Below are 23979 nucleotides of genomic sequence, written 5' to 3'. Positions count from 1 at the left end.
CAGATGAAAAGCTGGATGCTTAGAGAGGTAAAGTCATTTGCTCCAAATCCCACAGTTAGTAAATGGCAGAGTCCAGACACAGATGTCAGTATGTTGGACTCCAAAGTCCTGGCTCTTCCCCTGTTCTCAGGGAACACCCCACACACCTCCCCAAGAGAAGACATTAGCTGGCTAGGCCTGCCCAGCCTGTACAGCCTTCAAACAGGATTTCCTTCCACAAAAATGTTCTTCTCAACAATGGACCCTCTTGCTGCCCCTGTCACTTTTATCACTTCACTGTGAGTGTTTTTTTCTAGCCCCACTGCCCCAGTGCTCTGTCTCCCCTGGTTACTGGCGGAACAGATATCTGGTGAGATATTTGCTGGATTTCCAGTGGTCATGGTCTCTCTATCTTTCCCAGCACCTCTCAACCTTTTAATTCTCTCCTCATTATTTAAGCCAGCACGGAGCAATTTTCAAGACGTCCAATTACAAGTGCATAGAAGGAACTGGGTCCATAATTAATTAGTTATTCCAGGACACAACAAAGCAAAAGCAAAGCCAAGAGTGTGGAAAGCCCTGAAAAGTGAAACTGCAGGAGGAAAATTTACACATTCCAGGACCCTTCCCCAAGAGGGACAAAGAATCGAACAATATGGTCATTCAGATTCCAAGCTTCTCCACCTATCTTGGGATTGAACAGACATTAATCATTGGATGACAATCCCAAGTGGAACATCTCCCCCACCCAGGATGAACAGCTGCCTCTGTTTTAGGGGTGAACTGATTCTTTCCCTATTGTTTTCATGCAGGAAGGTTAGCGTCTCTTTTCTCCCACAATTGTTCAATCCACTGCAGAGACAGTCTTTCCTTTAAGATGGCTCCAACCCCTGGGATTTCTTGCTCTTCATCAGAGCGGAAGTCAAGTTAGAACACCATAATTTAAGACACCAAGCTAGGATGACTTTGGAGGCAGAGAAAGAAAAGATAGTAAAAGAATGCCAGGATTCGGGGCTTCCCTGGTGGCGCAGTGGTTGAGAGTCCGCCTGCCGATGCAGGGGACACGGGTTCGTGCCCCGGTCCGGGAAGATCCCACATGCCATGGAGCAGCTGGGCCCGTGAGCCATGGCCGCTGAGCCTGCGCGTCCGGAGCCTGTGCTCCACAACGGGAGAGGCCACAACAGTGAGAGGCCCGTGTACCACAAAAAAAAAAAAAAAAAAAAGAATGCCAGGATTCTCCAATGTATAGTTACTATTTTAATTTGGAGAAGAAAGGAGGGCTTAAGAAGTGCATCCAGATCAAATTCTCCCCAGAGACAAACTTGTTCTCCAATATGCATGATAAAGGGTAAATGACAGGGGAGTGCTAGCACTGTTATTAGTGAAACTATTAAATTTTCATTAGGAGGAAATAGGGATTATGTTCGTTTTTAGTTATTATGGACTCTATCAGCGCCTGAAAGATCAGAGCCAACAAAACAAGAAGTCTGAAGAGTATTACAGCAAGTTCCCACATCTTACAGGGGTGCTATCGCTACCATCACATACTTGCCAGCAGTGAAAATTAGGAGCCTTATATAGAACATTAGAGTTGTAGGAATCTTTTACTACTCTTTCTTACCTGCAGCCTAATTTCTTTTTGGTTCTACACTGGGCTAATGCCAGCTTTCAGGGCTGATCTCTGTACTTATGGGAATATACCTAAACCTACACCCACCAAGCCACAGTCTAAGCACTTTGCTAATACCATGACAATGGATACAAGCAATGTTAGTTGGAAAGGAAAATAAAAATACCTGCCAGGACATTTATAAGACATACTACTTGCTTTTGCTGTTCCTGCTCAAAAGAGTAAATACTATGATGCATGTTGCTAAGCAATGTTGCATTTTCAGTCCTCAATAACTCCATTAGTAACAAAGGATGCCTTACTTCTGTGATAATCAGCCTCAGCAACCATGGCTTCCAACGCAAGGCAAAAGTGATTACTGCAAATATTTATCCTTCTGATTCAAAGATAACACTTTTTAGGGATCCTGTGTGAGAGTGACTGACTCTGCAGGACAGTCCCAGATCTTATATTGATGACAACCCTTTGGTTTACAGATGCTGGAAAGTTTCTCAGAGTAAACTGTCAACTAATAGCTTCTCACCCTTTTCCCCCAGTTACCCAGCATTCCCTGGTTACCCAGGATTCCTTGGTTACCCAGCATTCTCTAGTTACCCATCATTCATAGTCATCTGATATTCCCCAGTTACTCAGCATTTCTCAGCTATGAAGTATTAGGCAGAGACAGTCTGCAAGAAAATAACGTCTTCAGCAGGATTCTACCAATGGAATCTCTACTTATAGGAGCAATGCAGCAAAAGACACTACTCTATGAAAGTTAAAACACAGAATCTGGAGCCAGACTCCCTGAGGTGAATCTCAACTACACAGTTTCTTATTGAAGTGACTTTGGCAAATTAATGTCTTCATGCCTCTGTTTTCTCACCTGCTATTGCAATGATTAGATAAGCTGATGTGTGTAAAGTGCTTAGAACGGTGCCTCCTTCTGGAACATTCTAGGTCTGAGGCAGAGCTATAAAAGTGTTTGTGAGTCTTCAAACACCTCCCCAATCAAAACAAGTAAATTCCACAATTTGTGAAGGAGGGAAAAGCTGACTCCAGAATGCACCTTACGATCTGTATTTACTGCTTTTATGTTTCAGAGGAAGAAGCTAGAAATTGCCAAAATTTGAATTCCTATAACATCAGACTGTGACTAATTATGGTTCTGGTCATATGCCATATGTTTCCCAGAAATAACAAATGTTCCATGGAAAAGTAAGTGGCCAATAATGGTGAGAAAAACATATAGTAAATGTTCTTGTTTTTCTTGGCTGTCAATTTTAATATAATGAAATAGTCAAAGAAAAACATGAACATTCAACAGCAACTACTTCTTACCACTTCAGAAAGACACTCTTGAACTACTAAAAGTTAGAAATCTATGTTCAGATAGCATTGTCAAGTATTCTGAATCTCTTACATTTTAAATTTTGAAAAATGTTACTCAAATTCCAGGTGTTTTCCCCAGTAGAATTTACAGTGGTGGATGTTAAACTAACTCCATGTGATTCTCATTTTCAAAAATACAATTCTGGACTGCTTAAGAGTTTCAATGTATCCCCCCTTGAGCTGCATAAGAGAAAGCCATTTTGGTTTCAAATATAGTTTTGTTTCTGTGGGGTTTTTTTCTATGAGGAATATATTTCTCTTAGACAATTTCTCAATATTGCTATTTAACAGGCAAAGTGTTTTAGATTTCTTTTAAGCTCCATTTAGTTTACTTAAATGAAGTTGAATACAGTGAGTTTCTGCAACTATTTAGGGAAAGAAAATTAAATTATTGATTAAGTGAGCTTCATTTATAAAGCCTATACCAGCACTAGCAGGCTGGGCGTTTCATTTCAGTAGATTTTTTACTAAAGAACATGTGTTTTTAAAATAAAACAGTCTGATATTCTCATTCATACAGGTTAGGCATGATAATCCTATAGGTGCTAAAAAGTGATCACGATCTGATCCAAGCTACTTTGGTGCTTTTAGGTGCTGTTATCTGTAATATGATACTTCTACGTGGAATAAGTGTGCTTACTATGTGACAGGCAATGCCAGGTGCTAGAATTATAATGATGAAAAAGCAGACCTGGGCCCTGTCCTCATAGAGCTTATAGTCTCGGGCAGAGCTAACTAAAGTGTGGTCTGTGGACCAGCAGCACCTCATGAACTATTCTTATCAGCAACAGCACAAGTACAGAGATCGCGAGTAATTGTTCAGACAGTTTTACAGCATTGGACACAGATGCACTACTCAAATGTGTGATCAAGTGGACTTGGCTCATTGAATGGGGTTTAGACCAGATCAGATATGCGAATTTCACAGGGCGAGATCTAAGTACTGGTCATAGACAAGAAGATACATATTGTCCTGTAATAAACTGGAAATTTAAAAAAAATCTAGTCCTTCTCATAGGTAGTTTGAGGAACACTAGTGTAGTGCTTTCCAAACATCATAGGAGAGAGAGAGAGATTAATTCCAACTGAGAAAATTTGGGAAAATTTCATGGAAGAAATGGTTCTTAAGCATGGATTGGAATCTAAGGGGTAGAGAGCGTAGCATGAGAGCACTATAAAGGTAGAAAAATGCAAGGATGCCCTGGGCAACCTAGTTCATTGCAGCTGGAGTGTGATATGGAGACAGGGGCAAATGGAGGTAAAGGAGATACCTCTGAAGAGATCGATTGCAGTCCAGTTAGTAGAGGGCTTTAAGTGCCATGAAAAAGAATTAGAACTTTATTTTTGAGACAACTAGAAGTTCTTAAATATTCCTGAACATAATAGTGACATGAAAGAAGGCTCTATTTAACAAAATAACATTGGTCTCATTTGAGCTATATAAAACACTTTGAGTCAAGAGGCCTTTAGGTGAAGTAAATAATAACAGTAAAAGGAATTTAAAATCTCTCTCTTAATGGTATCATATATTAGTCATACGCCTAAGTGAATTTAGGTAATCTTAAGTCTTCCCAGGCACCACAGCATAGTAAAATACCACTTTAGAAGATTTAATCATGTACGATTAAAGTGATTTTGAAATGCCATTTCTTAGCTTAACAGTGACAGAGAGAACACACATTCTTCCCATTTTCAGAAACTTTGAGTAAACCACTGATATTAAGGGAACATTAAACCAATATATTATTGTAATAACTTACACTAAAATGTCAAGTACCATCATCAAAGGATACAAGGGTAGCACTTTTTTCTCTCTGCTGTTTTCGGCTTCCTATAAAACTAGAAATGAACTTGCTGAATGTGCCTCATTCAAGTTTTTATGTGTCACCAAAAGGCTATTAATTCTTGCAGCTGACTGAGTAGGAGTCTTTTGTGGCATTAAGATTCCTATAAATGTATCTTTAAAAAAATAGTTGAGCCACTAAGTAAGTTTTAAACTTTGAGGATAAAATTTTGTCAGGCTTTAACAAATAAAACAAGGCCCTTAAAGTGTAAACCACCCCCCCCCCCGCCTCCCTCCCTGCCTCCCCCCAAAAAACATATTACCGTGTCAGGATTTCACACATTTGGCTGAATAAAAATCTAATTCTGGTTTCATAACATTATTTTTAATTGTGATGTAAGAACTATAGAATTAGAAAGATACCATCTTGTTAAACTGAAAGCTATGCGTTTAGAGTTGGACACGTCTGCAACACAACAACAACACAAAAGCTAATGCAGCACGGTGAGTCCGTGATTATGATAGACTAAAGAAATGGCTCTCAACTGAGAATGATTTGGCCCCTTCCAGAAGACATCTGGCAATGTCTAGAGATGGCTGTCAGAACTGGGGGGACACTACTGGTACCAGGTTGCCACTAAACATCCTACACTGCATAGGACAGCCCTTCACAACAAAATTATCTGGTCCAAAATGTTAACAGTGCTGCAGTTAAGAAATCCTGCACTAAAGGATCACACTAGCAACATTTCTATTATTCCTCTTGGATTATATAGAAATAATCACTTTGATTTATGCAATCTAGAAATCAGAAGGAAGTTCCTGAAGATTAAAACATAATTATTATGCCTCCCTTTGATACAATGAACTACTCTCTGATTTTTGCAAACAAGACCTGAAGGTGACCCTCACAGGTGCTCTGGTTTATTAATTCCATCTATGGTAATAATTTATATGCAGATACAAAACACTGTCACCAGGAAATCTTCAAGCAGAAAAGACAGGCATGACTGAAAACTCAAACAAGGTTCCAGATAAGTACTATTTTCTGACTGTAAGTCACTGATGATTTTAAGATGCGCCATCAATTAAATAAGAGCTTTGGGGAATGTGACAAAGAAACATCTCTCCTTAAATGTGTACATTGATTGTAAAATGTGAACCTTTTATAGAGATGGTAAATGTGCAAAATCTATAAAGTATTTTAAGTATATAATAAGATGTTTTAAGCTCTTTTTATAAAAAGAAATAGCAAGACTCTGGAATACTCTCCCTCTGAGATCCTTTTCCATCAGTGTTAGCCTCAGTTATTTTCATTTTTTCCATCGCTCCCCTCCTCCTGCCCCCACCACTCCAGGAAGAGCTCGTAAGGTGCTGGTGAGCAGCGGCCTCACTAGCTCTTCAGAAACAAGAACAAATGCAAATCTCTTAGCTTCCCTCTCTTATCTTATTCTCTTGGAATTTCTCCAAAGTCTTTGACTGTGAATTGAGTACTGTGAAGAACACCTGTGCTGAGCATGGTCCTAGATCTGCTAAAGGATATAACTCTATTTAACCAAACAGAGGAATAACCATACATAAATGCAATATGATATACATTTGAAATTATTTTTAAAATTCCATCGAAAGACCACTTAACACCATTTATTCATAAACAAAAATTTACTATAAAACCTATATATTTGCCGCTTGTTCCACTAGAATTTAAGATCCATGTGAACAGGGATTTTTGTCTTGGGTTTACTGGCTGAATGGCTGAATGAATGAATGAATACCGTATCTCCCAAACAGCAGAGTCATTATACAATTGCAAACTCCTTTTATTTTCACAATAATAACAGGAGACGACAGGACTAACTCCATGTTATTAACTACTCATGTTCATTCGTTCATTCATTCATTCTCTACTAAGCCTTTCACGATCTGCCCCTGCCACCTCTCTAGCTTTTCCTGCCCCACCCCGTTCTCCAGCGACACTGGCCTTGGTTCAGTTCCCAGTAAGCTCCAAGCTCCCTTCTACCTCAGGGCCTCTGCCCAGAACATTCTCCTCCCCATTCCCAACCTCTTCAGATTTCTTCAGGGAAGTCTTCCCTGATCACCACTTAGACTAGATGTAGGTAGTGCCTGTATTTTATAGTCTTGGTTTCCCATTTTTCTTTGGTTTTTTTTTCCCCCCATCATAGTATTGATCACATTTGTAAAATCTATTTGTGGAATTATTTGATTAACATCTTCCCTACACCCCACACTCAACTGTAGACAGAAACCATCCCTGCCTTGTTCCCCATTAAAATCCCCATCATTTATCACAGTGCCTGTCATACTGCAAGCACTCAATAAGTATTTATTGAATGAGTAAATGAATTAGGTTTCTAGGAACATGATTATTAAATATATGAGTCCATGTTATACTATATCATTCTCCACTAGGGCTCAAGTTAGTAGGTGCTTAATCAATACTTTTTGGTTAATTGGAATCATCAGTTATCTACTACAAACTGCATTCTCCTAAGTCTACATGACACTAAAAGAACTTGTTGCAAAATTGCTGAGAAGTCAACTACTCTCTTTCTCTTCTTTTTTCTACAAACTAATAAAAGAGCAGGGTTTTTTTCCCATTGAATTTATTAGCTGTTTTGGCATTGAGAACGAGACTGAGTGAAAAATCGTTGTCAGGGAATCAATTATTTGAATGATCAGTATTTGTCTCTACTTGAAAACATCTGGAAGGATACTTTAATTATCCTTTAGATATTTGGTGTCTTGTGTTCTCAGCCTCTGAGATAATCTCTCCCAATTACTACTCCTGAACGAAAGGTATGCTATTGACAAAGTAGGTTTTTTTGATAGAGGAGGATTTCTGAGACATTGAAATTAAAGAGTAGTAAGCTCCTAGGCTAAGAGGATTAAAACAGCATTTTTTTAAGAGAACAAGGAAAGAGGTCTTTAGTGCAGAAAACCGTAGAAAAAAAATAATTCCATGTAATATCATGTAACTGAGAAGCTAGTCACATAGGAAGCGTTGGGGAAGAGTATGGATTTCTTGAGGATCCAGACAAAATAATTCTAGCCTAAGGGAGCTAAAGAGAGATACCCAGACAACAGGAAATCAGAAATGACTGTAAACCTAGAGTCTATTCATATACTTTACTTTAAAATAGCTTCTTTACATATATCTTTCCTATCTATTGTCAGGAACTCTGTCACTAGGTAATTTTTACAAGAGTGTCTGGAATTCTTGAGCAAAATTCCAGAAAGCCCAGGAAATTGGGGCAGTGTTTGCTAACTTAGGCCATTCCTTTGGAAAGCCCCAGTTAGACAGTTTAGCCTCTGTTTAAGGGGTCGTCCTCATCTCTGCCTTGCCCATTCCTCTCTCGAGGCAACAGTAGTTGAGCAGGAAGTGGCTCCTTCACTGCCTCAAGAGCTTTTTGGTCAATTTCTTATTCAAATCGTCCTCCTTTGGGTCTGGCAGATGCCTCAAATTTGCAGCACAAACTCCTGTAGCCTCCCCTTGCTCTGCATAAAGCAGAGATGAAGTACAGTATATTTGGGACTCACTCAAGAAGGGAATCTGCAGTGAGGAATCACCTGTCCCTGAGATCACAGACACAGAAGAGAAACTTGGATGCTTGAGGAGGGGCAGAAACAACCAGCCAACAGCAGATATACTGATTCTCTACACCTTCACGTCAAGGGGAAGGGTTCTTATGTTGGATCATAGTCATGCTTTACTGTCTTTAGGGACAAGAATGCACATTTTTCTATTACCCTTTAGTTCGATATCAGAAAGATCCAAGGAACTAATGCAATGGCTACTATCATGTTTAGGGTTGAGATCCATAAGTACTTCAAAATATCTCAAGCTGCCTGATCACTGCCAACTTAAATGCACAATTCTTTCTTGGGCTCCAGGAGAAATGCATTGGGGTTGAGGCTTAGTTATCAATGTCATGAGGAAAAAAAAAAAAAAGATTTTGGTTAGCTTGACTTCAAATATTTTATTACTCTCCTATAGATCTCATTAAAAGAACTGGCCTATCCAATTTGGAATAAAGGCTTTTCACTTTCACTTTCACATTACATCCAGATGAGCCATGTTGCTCACCTAATAATTAAACCATAGAGACTTAATGGGGATGAAGGAAATGGGATGAAAAAGAGCTAAGTACATTTAAGTTTCATTTTATATTGACTTATCTCCCTTCCCTGCAATATCAGCAAAATACAAACTAAAGCTTTGTTCTGGCCCACATTTACTTTAATATTTTTGCCATTTTTTCCTCATATAAAACTATTTGGCCAAGTAAATATTCATGCCTTATTTACAAACAGTCACAAAAAGTATTACCAGGGCTTAAGCGATATCATCTTGCCTACAAATCTTGGCTGGCTCTCATCTGGGGCCATTAGCATATTTTGAAAAATTTCCAAGAAATTCATAAATCAGCAGATTTCCCTTCCTGAAAAGCCAATTTCCTAAACATTCAATGAGATGGCTTTTGAGACCCACAGCAACAAAGTAGGAAAGTAATAATGTTCCTATCTTAACAGTAAATTCACTACTGTGGGTGCTGCTGCCCTCATTAGAATTTCAAAAGAATCTTTTCTGAATTAGAAAACATTCCATCTACTTGCTGCACAATATCCTCTTCAATTTTCCATACCAAATGAGTAGATTTGGAAAGTAAGGAGGGGCACATAGTTATTGCCTTTTTTTCCAGGAGGCAAGTCAGGTTTTTACTTCTTTATAACTTCTCCTACATTTTTTTAAGTAAATTTCCTTAGCCTTCTATTTAATCAGAGGCACCACAGAAGAGAAAAGAATTTTTACAAAAGTAGAATGGCGGCATAGTTTTCTTTTTGGTAACATACAAATTCATCTACAGTTAAAAATGGAAATGTATACTTCACAACAAAGTTTTCATGGCAGATATAAATTACCATCTTCTATTTAACGAATACCAAAAACATATAAACACACAACAACTTAACTAGGATGCAACATCTTTGCATTCTGAATCATAATTTACACAATTTAAAACCCAGGCATTTGAGAGGTTAAAAAAGTAACTCACAATACGCAGTCACGCAGCGCCTCGGATCTCAGAGCCTTCTGCAGTTATCACGACAGATTTTATCACCCGCAGTTCTCTGGCCCTGCGACTGAAATCACTCATAATTAATGAATAACTTACTTGAATACTTGACAGCTCAGTAAGCGGTTTATGTAAGGCCGTTGCTTTTATTTCTTCTGTAGTTGCCTTTGCAAACAGGAAACAGGAAACACACCTACAAGAACACTGACATATCTCAGCCTAATTGGTCTTTGCCTCAAAGTACTCAGGGGTAAATCTTGTACCGCAGGGGTGATAAATACAGTCCCTAAAAGAGCAAGACTCAGGTCCTGGCATGTCAAAGTTTAAAATCCTTTAGACAGATGCCATGCAGGAAATGTATTACAAGCTTTCTTAGTAATATTCAGGCCTTATGGCCTTAATCCTGGAAGGACTATAAATTTCAGAATATATATTTATATATATATATAATACTTATAAATATGTATATACATGTGTGTGTATATATAAACATAAACATATAATACGCTAAGTAATATATTATATAAAATATATACATTATTTAAAATAATAAACATTAAAATAATATATATAATTTTTTCCTGGAATAGATGTGGAAACTATCATTCAGGAATCTTTTGGCTACAAATAACAGAAAACCCAACTCAAACTCACTTAAATAAATAACAAGACATGGAAATATTTTGGTTCATTGAGCTGGGGAAGAAAAACCTGGATGTAGGGTTGGTTTCTGGAAAACAGGGGTTCACTATGTATATCATTTGACTCTCTGCAATTCTCTTAGCATGGCATTCTCTGTAGATTGACTTCATCTTGTGGCTGCCTTTCCTCATGGTGCAAAAATATAGCTTCAGCAGTTTCAGACCACACATCCATCTCCCAAGAGTGTAGTGTTAGCATGCTGCCAGTCTCAAGCTCTGAAGTCATTCTGACTGCCCATCACTGAATGTCACGATACTTTGCTGAATGACTTTAATCTAGCCTTATCCTTAGAGGAGAGGGTAAGGAAGGACACTCCAAAGAAAAATCACATGGAAAGGCATTCAGATTACTAAGAGGAAGAGAAAAGGAGGAAAGGAGTATTGGAGGAAATCAACAAATGTCCACTACAACAATGTTCGGCAATAATCTGAATCTGAAGACTGGTGTTTGAGGATGTGTATCTATGAAAACACTGGATCTTGGTCTATCCAAAGATGTCTGAAAGAGAATGAGATGAGGTTTAAGAGATATTGATTACCCAAGTCTTTGCATTTAGTAAGACTTTCTATTAATAGTAGGTTTGCTCTCTGAGAAAATAGTTCAGAATGTTTCCACTTTGTTTATGAAACATTTTATAATGTATGAAATGCTCTTGCATGTGATCTTCCATTTTGTTATCCAAACAACCCTGCTAGGGGGATAGGCAATCCTGGCAGGAGCTTAGAGAGCGGGGCAGACACTGCTGGTTAACTATCCAACACCCAGTCTACCCTCTGTCCTAACTGAACCTTGATTTTGCTCAGGGCAGCAATTTGCCCTGTTTAAACTACAGCTAAGGATGGGCAGGTGGAACAGTTTGGGCCTTGGAGATGTAAGCTGGAGGTGCTAGGTAGAGCTCCTGGAAAAGCTCTTTTAAAAGGCTCTGGCATTTGCTTTTTGCTCTTTGCCCTTCCTGTTCCTATGCCTGAAACTGAGCAGAGACTTGCCAACAGAAAGTGCTGCTGGAAGCAGTGCCAGGACAGGAAAATGTGAACTGTAATTGATCAACTGCTGGAGTCTCCCTGGGGACAACTCTGAGAGTTAAACACTCCAGGGGGACACAGTCACTGTGGGGGGGTCCTTACAATACTGTGAGATTTACTTCCCGGAGCTCTACCAGATGTCCACAGTAAATACCAGAGAAAAATCCCCTCAGGCTTCTGGAAGGGGGAGGGGAAAATGAACATTTTTTGATATGCCATAACACTCTGTTCTTGCCCTCAGGGGAAACTAGTTAACCAGAGCCTAACCTGCTAGAATATCCTCAGAGCCTAACTGACCTGGGGAAGGGAAATACTCAGCTCTAGACTCCTCTAGGCTTCCACTGTGGGAGAAGGGAACTGCTCAACTGCAGCCCACTCTAGCCATCCTGTCCCACCTAAGCGAGGAGAAAAAAACTGAGAAATACTTGTGAACTTGGCAGTCCAAAGGCACAGGCTCACCAAAAGACTGAGACCTAATTGTAGGATGCATAGAACGCTTCTTTTCCCTGAAAACTCGCTACCACATTCCTAAAGATCTATTTACAGCAGTTCCTTTTACCAGGTACATCATGTCTGGCTATCAAGAAAAAAATTATAAGGCATACCAAAAGAAAAGAAAAGGCCACACAATTTTTAGAGACAGAGCATCAGAACCAGCATGGCAGGGAAGTTGGAACTGAAAGATAACAGAGCTCTCACAAAGGCTGGAATAATTTACTGAGCCAAAAGTCAAGGAGGAGCCATACCTAAAGATCAATTCCAGAGGGATTAAGGACTTAGCTGAAAAAGCAAAATGTTAAACCTTGTAGAAGAAAATATAGGATAACATCTTTCTGACCTCCAAATGGGAAGAGTTCTTAAGGCTAAGTCCAAAAGTGCTAATCACAAAAGGAAAGAAAGATTGATAAATTTGCCTACTCTACTATTAAGTTCTTCTGTTTATCGCAAGGTACAATAAAGAAAGAAGACATGCCAATATCTGAGACAAGTTTGCAACCTGTGAAATCAGCAAAAGACCGGTATTCAGATTATATAAAGAAATGTTACAAATCAGTAAGAAAAAGACAACACAATAGAAAAATGAGCAACAGATCTGACACCTCCCAGAGAAGAAAAATATGAATGGTGAACCGTTTTCTTTCTTCCTTTCTGATCTGCCTTTAATTTTCTCTTCTTACTTTATTGCATTGTGTAGAACTTCCAGTTCTATGTTGAATAGGAGTTGTGAAAGAGGGCATCCTTTGCCTGCTCCTGATCTCATGAGGAAAGGATTTAGTTTTTCACTGTTAAGTATGCCACAACTACTGAGACCACCTGCCACAACTACCGAAGCCCGTGCACCCAGAGCCCATGCTCTGCAACAAGAGAAGCCACCGCAATGAGAAGCCCTCACACCACAATGAAGAGTCGATCCTGCTCGCCACAACTAGAGAAAAGCCCGCACGCAGCAATGAAGACCCAACACAGCCAAAAATAAATAAATAAAATAATTTATTAAAAAAAGAAAACTAAGTCCTTTGATAATCTAAATCAGGGGTCTGCTACAGGCTAGATAATAAACATTTTCAGCTTTGCAGACCATACAGTCTCTGCTGCAACTACTCAGTTCTGCTGTTGTGTCACCAAGGCAGCCTAGATGACACAAAAACAAACGAGCAGGCCTACGTGCCAATAAAACTTTACCTACAAAAACAGGCAGTCAGTGTGCGAGTCATTGTTTGCCAACCCCCAACCTAAATCAAGCTTCTGGTGAACAACTGGCTTCATATTTTCTTTCCAAACTCTTATCTTTCATTGTGGTCACTTGATTAGAAAGGATACCAGAATTTCATTTGATATGGTCTTTTCTTTTTTCACAAGGTTATAATTAAACCAAATTCAGGACCCCAAGTGGATGAGCGGAAATCAGGAGTGGGTACTGGAAGCTCTCCCTGGGACTTTCCCCCCAAGCCCTGTGGACACCACCCCAGGGTGGGGGCAGGGCAAGGCCAATGGAGGAGCTCACTCTCTTTGGGCACAAATTTTAATGGGGGGCACCAAAAAACTCAGTAATCAAAGTAAATATATTAATGCAATACTTTAGAAAGTCAACATTGTTTTGAATTGACGTTTTGTTCGTCATAGGTATTTTTGCATTTTGATTTTTTTAAAAAAATATTGCATTAAATGTTATTTTATGGAGTTTTATGGTGCCTTCTTTAATTTTGTGACAAAGCGAGTGCCCTAGTCACCTCCCTCCCCATTCCTTAGAACCAGCCCCATGTCACCCTATGGGTGCGTTATCAGCACCCACTGCCTTTCAGAGGATGATGTACACCTTTTTAATGTTACCTTTGGACTAGATCATTCCTCTGGGCTGCTTTGATACCATTTCGGTTACCGGACCTGCCTCATACACAGACAGATTTGAAGCATGTGGAAACTCTTGTACCTGAATGTCTAGAGTCACTTCTTTTTTTTTTTTTTTTTGTGGTATGCGGGCCTCTCACTGTTGTGGCCTCTCCCGTTGCAGAGCACAGGCTCCGGGCACGCAGGCTCAGTGGCCACGGCTCACGGGCCCAGCCGCTCCGTGGCATGTGGGATCTTCCCGGACTGGGACACGAACCCATGTCCCCTGCATTGGCAGGCGGACTCTCAACCACTGCGCCACCAGGGAAGCCCTAGAGTCACTTCTTGAGGGACATGTTAAGGTGAAAAGGAAACTAACATTTTATAAAATACACACTAAGTCCCAAGTGACACTAGGGTAAGGGACTTTCTAACCATCATTGCTCATGACAAGCCAATGAGATTTTGTATACATTCTTTTGTATGAATGAGGAAATGGAGGCTCAATAAACAAGGATTACAGAAAATATTAAAGCCAGGTGGAAGCTTCCTGCTACAACTCATTACCTATCAAAAAGCTAACACCGTGGACATAGGTAAGGCACCTTTTTGCCTCTCTCCCTAACATTTGCACAGAACCTCTCTCATGCATAAAGAGCGTTCCAGTGCTTCATCTCATTTGAGCTTCATGATAAACCTGGGAAGTAAAAGTCTCATATGTAAGACATGCTAGCATGGACTCATCAATTCTATTATATGGATGAGGACATACTCAGAAAGGTTAAGAAACACAGCCCAACGTCACCAGCTAATGAGTGGCAAAACTGGAATTATAAACCTAGGTCATCTGAGGCCTGGTGAGTTGTGCTTTTCATCGTATCCTTCCCACCCTGGAGGAGCACCCCCAGCATAGGTATCTTTGACCCAGTACCACTCATGTTCATATCACAGAGAGTTCCCAAAAGGAATAATATCTGGGACTAGAAATTCTGATAGAAGGAAACTAGCACATAAGGGAAGGATCCTGAAGTATTGAGTGCTATCTACCCTGATAAGGAAGACCTGAGGTAAACAGGGGGTTAAGGGAGTGGAGGGAGCGTTAGCAACCCCTGGAAGGATGGAGGCATGATGAGGCTCAGAAGGACAAGGCCGACCTTGGCCTGCTTCACCCCTTTGCCAAGGGTCATCCTCTTGGTGCCAGGATTCATTGTAATTGTAATTAAAGCAATTGTAATCCATCAATGCAACTTCTGCTCAAACCCCCCAATCTTTCTGAAGATGTGGTACATATATACAATGGAATATTACTCAGCCATTAAAAAGAATGAAATAATGCCATTTGCAGTAACATGGATGGACCTGGAGATTGTCATACTGAGTGAAGTAAGCCAGACAGAGAAAGAGAAATATTGTATGATATCGCTTATATACAGAATCTAAAAAAAAAAAAAAAGATACAAATGAACTTATTTACAAAACAGAAACAGTCTCACGGCCTTAGAGAACGAACTTATGGTTACTTACGGTTATGTGGAGGCGGCTGGGGGACGGGGGGAAGGCGGGGAGGGATGCTTAGGGAGTTTGGGATTGGCATGTACACACTGTTATATTTAAAACGGATAACCAACAAGACCTACTGTATGGCACAGGGAACTCTGCTCAATATTCTGTAACAACCTAATTGGGAAAAGAATTTGAAAAAGAATAGATACATGTGTATGTATAACTGAATCACTTTGTTGTACACCTGAAACTAACACAACATTGTTAATCAACTTTTATTTTTACTTTCTATAAAATAAAAAGTTAAAAAAAAAAAGCAAAAGAGCAATTTCCAGCGTCCAGTTCCCATTTGCCACAGGTGCCACCAAGATTTTGTGATCAGAAGGAACACCATCCGAACACAGGGCACAGAGGAGACCATTCAGATGGGGGAGAAGGCTCAGACCAAAGTGAGGACCGGATACAGGAGCTGAGGAGAGGGACAGGAGGCATTAGGATATCACTTCCAGCCCAGAGCCAGGGAGAAAATGGCAGGTGCTCCACTTTGGAAAGAAATCACATTTCATGTTACTCCAAACAACCTCCAGGGAGGCATCAACCCACATGAGAGGTCACACCTGGTATTATATCTCTGTAATGAGATGTACAACAGGCACTTTCGAGTGTTTAAAGTACTTGAATGTGCAAAGTTTCACAGTTGGTCACATGTTCACAACAGCTATGTGCCTCTTTCATTGGGGGAGCTGCCACGCCATGCTGGGATTCCACAGGGCAGCATGGCTTCCCCATTCATCAAAATAGAGCTGCTGAAAGAATCCTCTGGCAATTTTAACTACACAAAAATAGAAGACACCCCAGGCAGAGTGTGAGAGACCAATCTTGTAAACAGCAGGATGGTAAGGTATAAACAAGAATGGAAAGAAAACATACAGCCTTTAAAAAAAAAAAGTTGCTTTTGACAAGGACGATAAAATGGGAATAAATTGAGCCTCAAATATCTGGAACAAAAGCTCAGAGAAGTGTTAAATCACAAGCTAGGCGGCTGCAGGAATTTGCAGTGACCCATTCCAATCTGCCAACTCATCCCTTTTAGCATCAAGCTTGATTTTACGGCCCCTCTTTCAGTTTTATATGCTTAGGTTTTTGTTTGTTTGTTTGTTTTTTCTTTTTCTTTCATGCACCACAACCAGCATTTTTAAGCAACTTTCCTAAGTCACATCTTTCTTGGTCTCTGACCCCACAAACAATGTTGCTTTGGAGAAAGAACCACAAACCACAATATTTCCATCTTTCATTTGACGGAATCTTGTTCTTGCATGCAGGGAAAATATGTTCTCATACCTGTACTAAGTCTTGTGTTGGTAGAAGATGTAGTGCAGCAAAACTCCAGCATCTCCTGTCCTTTCAATCTCTCTACCAATAATTAAGCACTGAGCATGTGCTCTAGACAGTGGCCTGGGGATAACAGGGATGAACTGTCAGAACCTGGGTTTGAGGACCACACAGTCCAATGGAGGAAAGAGACTCAGAAGTAAACAGTTATGAAAAGGTGTGAAGCTACCTTTATCCCTCCACTCTACAGTGATAATGTGCATGGGTTCCACTCAGACTTTTTCCACTCCCTAGCAGACTGCTTCCAGGCCAAAAATGCCTCTGCAGACCAACTGATCAGGGGATTAGGTACCAGTGGCTAAGCAAGCACAGATATTGGACACTACTCATGTTCTCCTATGAAGGGAGGAGGTCCTTTCTAGGAAGCTATCCTCCATCCTCCTCCACCTCCATCATTGCCTTGCTCTGTATACCTCTTCTCAGCCTCAGACCTCCAAACTGCCTTGCTTGGACTTACAATCCTCCCTAGCTTTAGTTATTATTATTGCGGTCACCCGTGTCATGCATATTTACTATGTGCCAAGAACAGCCCATAGAGTCACTTGTTGAATTTTCATGGCATCCTTGGCCTTTGTTATTGTGGTGTTATAAATGAAGGAAATGATCCCCAGGAAATTTTAGACACTTGTGCAAGCCTACACAGCTGACAAGTAGAAAAACTGAGATTAGAAGACAGAACTGTGTGATCAGAAGGACTCTTAAACAGTACACTGGTCTGCTCCACAGGCACATGTGGTCCAACTGCCCTGCTAGGTTATTTACACTATAAGGACAGAGATCACCATTTCCATTCTTTTAACAGTTCCTATGCAGGTACACCTGTAAGCAAGCAGAGTAGGAATCTCCCTGTGTGGTGTTATTTAAGGGAGGCCAGACAAGGATGGGTTAAAAGTATCTTCACTGTTGCTTATCACAGTGTCTGGAATTTCGCCATTGGAGATACATTACTTTGGGTCTTGAAGTCTTTCTGGTTTTCACGATTTCTCTATTAGAACAAGATTGTCCTAGTAGTGTCATACTCAGCTGAGACCTCAGTGACATCAGGGCCTCAGAGAATGAGTCACAGGAGAGATGCCTAGAAAGGAGCCTGGGATCTGGGAATAGCAAAGTGGTCCTCAGAGGAGGATGAGAGGTCCCAAAGTCAGGAGTGATCGTTTTGCTTGGCTGACCCCACTTCTGTGGTCCCCAGCACAGGGCGAGCCAAATGGAGCGTACATAAGTCTCGATCTGAGGAAACACTGTTTTGATCAGGTGTAAGAGTAGGAGACATTGGGCAGGGTGACAGGTAGTCATCAAGTTCTGAGGAGCCTGAGCTTTGTGAAGGCGCAAAAGACAAGAGGCAGAATCCTTGCCCTCAAAGTGCTAACAGTCTCTTTGGGGAGAAAAACTATCCCTAGCAAAGAATGGGTAAATAAGACAAGACAGGAATGACCAAGAACAGAATACACGTGTGATAGGAAACTCAGGAAAAGGAGAACTCAGTGTGGGAGGAGGTGGTGTGGGCATCACTGGGGACACAGGACCCCAAGGACAGTACCAAATAAAGAGATATGATGAATGAGTTGGTGAATGCCTGTCTTATGCCAAAAGAAGACCCAGGTGACAACGAATTGCTACCTCGGTACTCCCAAACAAAGAAATCCAGCTCCGATTTGATCACCATGATGCAAAATGATGTTAAGATGGTCTAGAAACAAAATCTGAAGACAGATATAATGTACAGAGATACTATTTAGAATATATACTACTTCAAATTAAACTCAGGTCTTTCGATAAAAAGATCGAATGGTTGCTCCAATCGTACTATTAAAAAACCCAGAATTTCAGTAATAGGTGAAAATAACAGATTTATATATTAAGGTACATGGTGAATAAAACTGATGAAATCATTAGGCAAGACTAAACCCCTTTAAAACCAGGAGGAAGAGATCTGATGATCACCACAGGCCAACAACACTGGCAAATTCCAAGACATTCCCCTGGATTCAGCTCTGATAAGAATGCTTTATGCTGTGACCTTCCAGCCAAAGACAAATGCTCTTCTTCTGGGATTTCACTTAATACTTCTTTCCTAAGCAGGAAAGGTTACTTCTATTTAATCTAACTTATCTTGTATTTTTTTTAAAAAGTTCCCTTTATTTAATTCCTACAAAGAAAACATCTCCAAGGAAGAAAGGAAGGAAGCAAGCAAGCTTTGACCTTTATTTGCTACATGAGCTATTTTACCAATAGCTACAAGTGATTATGTTTTCACTATTCTGAATAACAACCCTTTGCACCCCTTGGCCTAAGAGAACCAATAGCTGCAACCTAAGGCTTACTTGTGAGTGAGCAGAAAAATACAGGCAGAAAAAGACTAGAAAAAGGGTGAAGGGTAAGGGAGGAGGAGGCACAAGAAATCATTTCTCCTTTGAGTTTCTTAACTAAATTATTGCAATACATATTTTCTTTTCATGTCAACTTGGCGGCTAATGAGCTTCATTTCCACAAGTTGCTTGTTTTCTTTAAGGTGGCTGTATATCTGAGACAAACTGCAAAGGTCTCTGGTTCAATCTGCTAATAGGTTTGTATTAACCTCCATGGAGATGCACAGACAGTGAACACATTATCCAAACCCACAATTCAGATGCAGGGTCTAACAAAGGGTACTTGTGCTTTATTTCCAGATGCAAGCAGCAGCTTGGCAAATGCAGTTCCAATGACTAAATGTTAGGATTTCTGGGACATTTTGGTCTTATAAGGAGCAATCAGAAAAAAAAAAAAAAAAATTGTGTTCCTGAAAATCTGGGTGGTGATTACAAAACTGGAGCAAAATGACAATAGCAGAATTCCTGTATTTACTACTTTATAAGAAAAGGATTCAGAACCCATAAAAAGAAATCAGTGAAAATGGATATTTAATACATTTAAAATATACAAATTTATAAGCATCATGTAAAATGTATAAATTAAACAGTATCATCCTATTAATAATTATTAGTAGGCAGAGTGTAAAAACGTTAAGTATAAAAAACTAAACAGTCTCAAAAATGAAAAAAATTAAGTTACAATATGTTAAAAATGAGATATTATTTGGACTTTTATAATGAGAGGGCATAAATGTTGTTCCCACTGAGAACATATTTTTGTGCAAATTTCTTCACAGAAAAGGAAAAAAAAACACCCTAATGGGGAAAATGGTGATGTATTTATGAGCTATCTCCAAATATATTTCTCTGACTCCTTCATCTTCAAATACTCCTCAGAGTTTAAAAATATTCATCCAAGTTCAATAAAATGTTGTGTATTTGTGTGTGGATGGGTGGGATGAAACTTATTTGTTACTTCGAGTTGTAGTTTGCTTGAAGGCAACAAGCAAGCATTTCTGATTTGTTCTCCTTTTATTTGGTTTGATCCTCTATGCCCAGCTGCCTGTGTCGGTTTCAAAACTCTCCTGTTGTAGTGGACACACCCTAACGTGACTGCCCAGTGAGACACGCCCTAGGATGATCCCCTCCCCTTGAGTGCAGGCACAACTTGTGACTTGCTCCCAAGCCAAGAGAATACTGCAAAGCCATAGGGGATAGTCACTCCCTTGCTTAGGTTACACTATGTAAGTCTCCGTCCTAGCAGACTGGGGTCAGAGATTCTCCTGCTGGCTTTGAAGTCAGCTGCCACGTTGTGACAAGGCCTGTGAGAAGCAATCAGCCACATGGCAAGGAACCCTGAGTGATACCTGGGAGGTGAGAGCACCGCAGGTGACAGCCAGCAAGAAAACAAGAGGCCTCAGTCCTACAACCTCAAGTGAATCCCACCAACAACTACGTGGACCTAGAAGAAAATAAAATCGGGCTCCAAAAAGGAACACAACCCAGCCAACATCTTGATTATACCCTTATGAGACCCTAAGCGGAGGACCCAGGTAAGATACACCCAGATTCCCAATCCACAGAAACTGCAGGGTAACGGTTACATGTTGTTTTACGCCACTAAATTTGTTATGCTGTTAAATTTGACAATCCACTTTGAACTCCAATAACATTTATTCTTGCAAAAAAGGTTTGTGTTGCCAGTGCTATTTTCTTCCTTCGTTTGAGGACAGCAGAAATATAACCTAAAGCTTTATAGATGTGTACACCTCTGTCCAATTCAAAACTTTAATGCAGGGCTTCCCTGGTGGCGCAGTGGTTGAGAGTCCGCCTGCCGATGCAGGGGACACGGGTTCGTGCCCTGGTCCGGGAGGATCCCACATGCCGCGGAGCGGCTGGGCCCGTGAGCCATGGCCGCTGAGCCTGCGCGTCCGGAGCCTGCGCTCCACAACGGGAGAGGTCACAACAGTGAGAGGCCCGCGTAACGCAAAAAAACCAAACAAACAAACAAAAACTTTAATGCAGAATATAATTCTCCATGTATGAGTCTCAAAACATAAATTAGCTGAACTCAACATTTTTCAAAAAACTATTATCTTGGCACTTGAAAATTGGAGAGTATACCTTCAAACCAGGTTTTTTTTTTAACGTGCATACTTCATTATTTTTTAGAATAAAGTTTTTAGTTTTGAAAGTTTCAGATTTGCAGAATTATTGTGAAGCTAGAACAGAGAATTCTTGTATACCCCGCTCCCAGTTTCCACTGTTATTACATCTTACATTAGGGTGGTACATCTTTCACAATTAGTGAACAAATATTGATACATGTTTATGAACTAAACTCCATACTTTATTCACATTTCCTTAGTCTCTACCTAATGTCCTTTTTCTGTTCCAGGATCCCATTCAAGATACCACCTTACAGTTAGCTGGCCAGTTGACTTAGGCTTCTCTTGGTTGTGACAGTTTCTCAGACTTTCTTTGTTTTTGATGACCTTGGCAGTTTTGAGGACTATTCAGGTGTTTTGTAGGATGCACCTCTATTGAAATTTCTCTTATGTTTTTCTCATGATTAGACTGGGGTAATATGTTTTGGGAGGAAGATCACAGAGGTCAAATGCCATTCTCATCTCACATGATGTGAAGGATACCTACTATCAATATGGCATATCTCTGTTAATGTTAACCTTGACTACCTGGCTTGAGGTAGTGTTTGTCAGGTTTCTCTATGGTAAGTTACTCATTTTTTTAAAAAAATCTCACTCCCTTTCCATACTGTGCTCTTTGGAAGAAAGAAACTCTGTGCAGCCCCATCCGGAGTTATGCTTTACCTCCCATAAAGCAGAGTATCCACATACATTATTTGGAATTTTTCTGCATAAGAGATTTGTCTATTTTCCTCATATATTTATCCAATCATTTATTTATATCAGAATAGATAGTTATCAGATTTGGGTTATACCTCAATACTAGTTATTTACCTTGTGGTTCAAATTGTTCCAATTTTGGCCACTGGGAGAACTTTTAGTTGGCTCCTATATCCTTTCAACATACATTGTGTCACAGTCATCATTACGAGATTTTGTTTTTGTTTTACCTTTTTTCTTTTAGTACTTTCTGGCACTATAAGATACTCCAGGCTCATTTTGCGTATTTCTTGCCCCAATCCTCAATCAGCCACTTCTCTGGTTCTTTTTATTGGGAAATAATATTGAAACCAGGATTTGAGTGGTAGATATATTTATTGCTACTAGAGCATTATTGCTTCTAGGCTAAACCAGTTTTTCAATCTCTAAATCTGGAACCTCAAAATATCCCTATATGTTTAATATATTTTAATTTATTCAACAAACATTTTATAGAGATTACCACATGCCAGGCATTATTTTAAGCATTTTGTAAATACTCACTCATCTAATTCTTGTAACAACCTCATAACAACAACAACAACAAGAGAGGTAGTTTTAATTAGCCCAATTTGTGGATGGAAAGCCCCGGGCACTGAAAGGTTTGGACCTGTGACAAAAGTCATGAAGCTAGTAAGTGGCAGAGCCAGGACCTGAACCCAAGAACCTGGCTCCAGATTTGGGGCACTAACCAGTACACCACATTGCCTCACACTAGTGAGGACCTCAAAGAGTATAAAATTGATGAATTAATTAATCCACCCATTCATCCTCCAACAAATTTCTATTATGTGCCCATTAGGTGCTAAACTCTCTGCTAGATGTTAATTGGTGCTTAATACCATTTGAGATACTTCTTGGACTATGGCCCAATTTAAAATGGAAGAAGCTGTTGTAATGTGCCCCTTGAGAGGACTCTGGCAGCTGCCTGGGATGAAGATGGTACATAAAAAACACTCCACTAGGTGGCTGCAGATATACTTTATTATGCTATGGGCAATATTCAAGAGTGATAAGCAGTGCCTTATTTAGTTAATTTCTATCCATTATCCTTTTCACAAATTTTAAAGAGAGGGTTTATTATCTTTCCTGTATATGAAACTCCCATTATTTTTCCATAAATTTATTTATTTATTTATTTATTTTTGGCTGCATTGGGTCTTCGCTACTACGTGCGGGCTTTCTCTAGTTGTGGTGAGCGGGGGCTACTCTTCGTTGTGGTGTGCAGGCTTCTCATTGTGGTGGCTTGTCTTTGTTGTGGAGCACAGGCTCTAGGCACACGGGCTCAATAGTTGTGGCTTGCGGGCTACAGAGTGCAGGCTCAGCAGTTGTGGCTCATGGGCTTAGTTGCTCCGCGGCATGTGGGATCTTCCCGGACCAGGGCTCGAACCCATGTGCCCTGCATTGGCAGGTGGATTCTTAACCACTGTGCCACCAGGGAAGCCCCCAAACTCCCATTTATTATACTACTATTCACTGATAAAATATTTGAATGAAACTGTCTCTGGTGAAAACCACTGAACAAAACTGAGATTTCCATTTACAGCGACTGAAAGAAAATTTAAAATGTATACTTACTTTATGACTGTCGCTAGTGGGTGGTTCCAAGGGACCAAAGCTGAGATGATCTAAAAGAAAACAGGCAAAATAAATATGTTGAATGAAAAAATCTTAAAGGATTTTTTAAAGGTCATTTATCCCCACATATTTACTGGCAGAACTCTGCGAGGCATCCCACGACTTGGCCTTAGTTATCAATAACCCCTTTGGGGAAGGGAGTGCAAGTGGGGTAGAGGTAGAGCTCTCCAGAAAGGACTTGCCTAGAAAAGGCATCAGAGGCAGAAATGGGGAGTCTGGCATTGACCTCTTGATATTTATAAACTCCTTGGAAGAGAATACAGATCCAAGGGAAGGGACAG

General features: G+C 40.1%; 1 protein-coding gene across 12 annotated transcripts in view; it reads right to left on the bottom strand.

Moving 5' to 3' along the window:
- The window catches only part of NCALD (neurocalcin delta), a 430559-nt gene that overhangs the window by 161965 nt on the left and 244615 nt on the right, over window positions 1-23979 (bottom strand). For 9 of the 12 annotated variants that reach the window (XM_079901530.1, XM_079901526.1, XM_079901529.1 and 6 more), the window contains 2 exons: window positions 23639-23688; window positions 9839-9926 (listed from right to left, as the gene is read on the bottom strand). The gene's annotated coding sequence lies outside the window, so the exon portion shown is untranslated. The remainder of the gene's footprint in view (window positions 1-9838; window positions 9927-23638; window positions 23689-23979) is intronic. The other 3 variants (XM_079901525.1, XM_079901524.1, XM_079901534.1) reach the window with 1 other exon arrangement.

This window comes from Stenella coeruleoalba, assembly GCF_951394435.1.
Source record: "Stenella coeruleoalba genome assembly, chromosome: 17".
NCBI lineage: Eukaryota > Metazoa > Chordata > Mammalia > Artiodactyla > Delphinidae > Stenella > Stenella coeruleoalba.
This window is presented reverse-complemented; position numbering and strand designations above follow the sequence as displayed.